Source organism: Helianthus annuus, chromosome 16 (genome assembly GCF_002127325.2).
Source record: "Helianthus annuus cultivar XRQ/B chromosome 16, HanXRQr2.0-SUNRISE, whole genome shotgun sequence".
Lineage (NCBI taxonomy): Eukaryota > Viridiplantae > Streptophyta > Magnoliopsida > Asterales > Asteraceae > Helianthus > Helianthus annuus.
The window spans coordinates 47353500-47359499 of NC_035448.2; the positions used below are offsets into that span (position 1 = coordinate 47353500).

Sequence of the window (6000 nt, forward strand, 5' to 3'; positions counted from 1 at the left end):
TTAAAGATCCTGATTCAAGAGATTTTCAAACTAGGTAAGAAAACATTCAATTAAAAACTGTCGTTCAAGAAAAGGACAAACAAATTAACAATCAACTGGATGAGATCGCAAACTTAAAACTTCAGATCGAAGAAGTCAAGATTGAGAATGAAAGAATCAATCTGAAGTTGAAAAGTTATCATTCCGCCAGCTTTGTTCTTCAACATATTGTCCCGAAACCCATTGGGAAGAACAAAGATGGTAAAGATATCTATCAAAATGGAACTGGGGTTGGGTATCACAAAGTTCCACCACCCATGAACAACAACTTTACTAAGAAACAGTTTTAGGTGGAAAAAGAGTTAAATATGAATGTGAAAGGTGAAGTTGACAACCTGCCTGAAAATATAGACGTCACATTTAGTGCACAATCTGATGAGGATAGTATTCAATATGAGGTTGTGAAAAATGAGGTTGAAAATGTTTTGAAAACCGATAGTGACTCCACAGTTTCAAATGAGGATGATGATTGTTTTCTAAACAATTATATTCCAAAATCCAAGTCCAAGAACAACTTAAAGGACGAACCTACCCTGGTCATGTACCAGGTGAGTGGTTCTGATAAGTTGTACTCGGATGAGGAATTTCCAATTGAAAATGTAAATGTGGATAAACTTGAGAAAGTTTTTAAACTTGTGGAGATCGATGTGTCAGAAGTTGATAGATTGTCAAGTTCCAAAAGATTGTTGAATTTTCAAAAAATAAGCCTTACTATAACAAACCCAAAATTCCACCACGTTTTCAAAACGACAATCAAAACAGAGGGTTCAACGGGCAGAGGGATGGTAAGAACTATAAGAGAAGAAATTTTCAAAAGTCAAAATTCGTTAAGAAAACAACATTTGTGAGAAGTTCAGGTTCTATGAATGAACAAGAATCGAAATTTTTTTTCGAAATCAAATGAAGAATTCTTTGCGAAGAAAGCTTCACAAACACAGACTGAAGGTCCCAGTCAGGTTATTGATAACTAGACATGCTTTAAATGCAACGAGATTGGACATATTTCACGAACTTGCACCAACTCAAAACCAAAGTCTGTGGTGTCACACCCGCTCATAGCGGAAGCGCGAGGTGTGATCTGTATGGTTTTCATTACATAAATATCGATGTACATGAACATACTATATGAATAAACATACTCCATTGCCATTACGTAATTGTTTTCAAAAGATCACAACATAAGTTTAGTGTGTCGGTTACAAACCATTAACATGAAAGTAAAGTGTTATTGTTTCATACATCAAAATGAAAATAAACTACTAAGGTTTAAACCATCATATTGCCACAAAGAGGTGGAATATAACAGTTAAACCCTCCAAAAGATGGCATGGAGTTCCGAAACTTGTTATCTTGTTTGAGAATCCCGTCATGGTCCACTAATTCCCTGAAATACATGTTAAGTTTGGAAAACATCAACAAAAGTTGGCGAATTCATGCAGTTTAGTTGTGAAAGATGTATTTAAAATGTAAGTTGTAGTATGTAAAGCGTCAATGAAATCGTTGATCAATAATGTTTTGCAAGGACATTAAGATGTGTGACGAAAAAGGAAGCAATCCAAACCTAGATGATTTCATGTCGACTACTATCGACTGGGACACAAAAGCACTCTTCTGTATGGGTCCACGACCAAGAGTGGGGCTCGCCAAAACCCATTAGATCTAACCACTTGTACCTATGTCCAAACTGGATTAATGGTGCTTAGATGTATAACCCTATTCACACATTATCTAAGGTGTTTCATTCCCTAACTTTAACATACGTTGAACATGTATTTTCCCTGATAGTTGTAAAGTTGTAAAATATTTAAATGAATAGGGGACATGAACTCACAGTATTGCGTCCGTGAATGGTACATCTTTGTGATCTTACGCGTGGTCGTCTTGAACAATGTTGCGACCTACAAATGTTCTTGTATTTGTTAGACACTTCGGTCTTTGTAAATGACTTGAGTACAAGTCTTCTGTCTTGAATGTGTGTTAAGACTTGTATGTCTTTGTTATATGTTGAACTGTGTCTTAGATGTATTAACTGATAACTGTTTAGTGTATGTATATATATATTTCGCCAAATATATATATTCTTGTATCGTGAGTTGTATCGTAGATGTATAAGTGTGTTTTCGTGTGTATTATGCGTGCTCTTGTATTCTTAGAATATATATGCTTATATATTCTAAGATATAGGTGAAATATATAATTAACACTTGGTAATAAAAGGTATAGAAAAATATCTTAAAAATAATCTAGTTTTAAGATTGGTTTTGATAATATAATTTTAGTCTTTTACTAAAACTATATTTTTTAGATGTTTAGAAAATATATATAACTTATATCTTCCAAAAATACCTTTTTAACAATAAACCCTAAGTAATATTTTTTGTATATTTGTAGAAAAATATATGTTCACTTCTTTGGTTTTAGAAAATGTAGTTTTACCAAGTCTTCGAAACATTGTATATTACAGTCTGTAATATATATATATATATATATATATATATATATATATATATATATATATATATATATATATAGTCCGTATATTTGTCCGTAAGTCCAATTTGTCCATAAGTTGTGTCCGAAGGCTGGAACGTCCGTAAGTTGTTTTTAAGGTGTATTTACATGTAGTCTTGTAAGACTGTAGTTGAAATGTACATTGTGTTTATTTGTATCATTGTATTCAAGTTCCTAGTTATCATACATATAACTAATACAAACAATTAACACATAGCACATAAGTTGTTAAGTTAACTAAGTATATATTTTCTCAAAAATATATATTTATATCAATTTTTGCTTTTATAAAAACTATTCTTTAAAATCTTTTTAATCTAATAAAGATTTTGTCAAAAATAATAGTTTTTATAACTTATGATTTTTAAGAAAATTGGCCATATTTCCTTTGAAATATATACTTTGCCATGTTTATAAAACATATCTTTTTCTTATAAAATCACCAATAATCTTCTCATATTTTTCTTAATAAAACATATGAGATTTATATCAAAATCTTAACAAGATGAAATCAATAACTTATAGGGTTTTGGTATGATCATAACATAAGTTAACTAGTTCAAAATCCATGCTTTACTTCTAGTTTTAACAAACTTTTTATAAAAACCCATCTTGTATGTTTCTTTTTATAACTTTGTAAAAGTATTATTTCTAGTGAAAAACTTCTTATACTTTAACAAAATCCAAGACTATGATCATCCATCTAAACATTTATGTTTAACAAAACCCTTAGACATTAACATGTATATTTGTTATTATGTTTTTAAACACCATCTAACAAGCTATTCATATGCTAATCATCAAAGCTAGATCAAATTTGCAAGTAATCATCCTTAAATCACAACATAAACACACTTTTATATCATGATTATTATTTTGCTTCATTGTATTTTCATATTATTTTGTATGTTTATTTAATTTATTACATGTTCTTTAAACAAATAATACATAAATAAGTATGAAAAAGATATTTTAGAAGCTTACTTCTAGCACTAATGGCTAGGGATGATCTTGATGATGATTAAAGAAAAGAAAAAGTGTTGATCTTGGTGTTTGGAAGCTATGGAATGGATGAAAAGGCTTGCTTCTTCTTGTAGTATCCTTAGATCATCCTATGTATCTTCAAGCGCCATGTTGGTCATCAAGGAAGTGTTAAAAAGATGAGGGTTTTTGATAGTGTTCTTGGCTAAGATATGAAGGTTGAGAGAGTTTCTTAACTATGTTAAAGTAAAGGTGAAAATGAGATGAATGTGGTTAGGAGATTATGGTAACTAGTTGTTAAGGACTTTCACCACATTCATCAACTTGTCCACTTGCAAGTAAAATGGTAAATATCTAGATATTTATGGGAACAAGGTGAAAAAAGAGTGGTCCCACACAAGTGGTTGTAACCGTGAATGGGGCGGGGGGGGGGGGGTACCCTTATTTTGCTACTTGATTTTCCTTGTTAAAAAGTGTTAGGATTATTGAGGAAATGTTTAGGAAACTTGTATGTTCAATTGTTTAAGTGATTAGAGGGTGTTAAGTGACCATTACTAGACCATAATGATCCAATTAACACTAGATGGTCACTAAAAAAAGATTTGATATTGTTCGGATATTCGTTTCGCATTGTTTCTGTTAGACGTTATTTGAACGCTAAGTTGTGTAACTTGTGTGAATTGATGTAGTTATTGGTTCGGATGATACCCGAAGGTATCCTCATATGAATTTTATGTTAAAATGCACTTTTACATGTTGTAAAAAGATTAAATGGCTGATTTCTGCAGAATTTCTGCGGAAAAGTGTTGAAATTGTCGCTTTTAGTGCTTTTCGGGTAGTTTTTAGTGTTATCGGACTTCGGGAAGGTTTTAAATCAAACCCTTGCATTCCTAGTTAGGGTTTAGTGTATATTAGATGTTGGACTTTCGTTTGAGTCCTAAAGATGTCGTTTAGATGGTTTCTGCGGATCCTGCGTTTCCGTCAGAATCTAGTTTACTAGGTGCTTTTCTAGTAGTTTCGATGCATTGTTTAAACTGTTTCAAATGTACTTAATAAAAATGAATCATATGCATCCTAAGTAAGTATTCCATGAGTATTCTAAGTGTATGTCACGAAAGCAGTTTGGGTGTTCAAAATGCATAAAAATGTAGCTAAAAATGAGTATTTTAAGTGTAAGAAAGTTACGGAAAAGTGGCAGTTGTCACATGTGGTTGTTGAAAACATCAAGAAAACCAAATGATGTGAAGGGCAAGGCACCAATGTTTGTTGAAAGGAAGATTCAGAAACCTGAGAATGTTAAAATCAATGTTAAACCAGTTAAACAACCTGTTAAGAAAACTGGTGAATCTTCTAAACATTTTACTCCACAACAGCAAACTTGGAAGCCTAACTTTGAGGCAAAAACATCTGAGACAAACGTGAAACAAACTACTTCAACTGCACAAGTCAAGAAGTTTGATCAAAAGGTTTCTAAGACTGAAACTCAAAAGAAATAGACTACTTTAGCCGATTCGGCAAAGAAGTTTGTTCCTAAGAGTTCAACTGATGATAAGAAGAAACAGACTTCTTCGACCCCTCCGGTCAAGAAGTATGTTCCAAAAACTGTTCAACCAACAAAAGAGGAATTTTTTTATACAAAGAGGTTGAGGTTGGAACAGAAAAGAGTTTGGAAGTAAATGATAAGAATATTCCGCCTCTTTATACTACCACAACTCGCTTAAACGTTAAGCTACCCGAGTCAATGGAGGCTTGGGTTGCTTCATTTAACTAATCATGTTTGAAACGTGCAGGAGCTCCCGAGATCAATCTCTAAATTGATAATGGATAGTGGAGCGTCTAGGCATATGACGGGGAGAAAAACCCTTTGTTACGATGTTCGTGGTTTTAATGGAGGTTATGTGGGTTTCGCTGGTAACAAGGGAGGTAGAATAATCGGGGAAGGGACTTTATCGAATGGTCTAGTCGTTTGAAAGAGTAAATTACATTGCAGAGCTGGAGAACAACTTACTTAGCATTTCCCAGATATGTGATAGGAAGTATACAACTCACTTCATCGATAAGGAGTGTCTGATCCTAAAGCCAGGATTTGTTGTCCCCGAGGAGTGGATCTTAATGCGAGCACCGAGAGAGAATGACTTGTATGTTCTTGACATGAGCACAACGGCTACAACAAATGGTCAACCTCAGTGTTTCGTTTCTAAGGCTATCGAAAAAGAGTCGATTCTTTGGCATCGCAAGATGGGCCATATACATTTATGGAAAATGAATCATTTGGTCCACAACGACTAAGTTAGAGGAGTCAATTTGAAGAGTTTCCACTTGGAAGGTGAGTGTATCAGTTGCAAGAAAGGTAAACAAACCAAGAAGTCTCACCCGAGGAAGCTTGAAAACTCGATCACTAAACAATTGGAAAGGTTACACATGGATCTCTTCGTTCATGTGAACGTGAAGAGTCTAACCGGAGATCTG

General features: G+C 33.3%; 1 long non-coding RNA gene across 1 annotated transcript; it reads right to left on the minus strand.

The window, feature by feature from the left end:
• Nucleotides 1–1200: 1200 nt before the first annotated feature.
• On the minus strand, nucleotides 1201–3846 carry LOC110918279. Its single transcript, XR_002581199.2, has 3 exons — nucleotides 3535–3846; nucleotides 1871–1937; nucleotides 1201–1423 (listed from the first exon to the last, which is right to left on the minus strand). It is a non-coding gene; the product is annotated as an uncharacterized LOC110918279 (long non-coding RNA).
• Between the last annotated feature and the right edge of the window lie 2154 nt (nucleotides 3847–6000).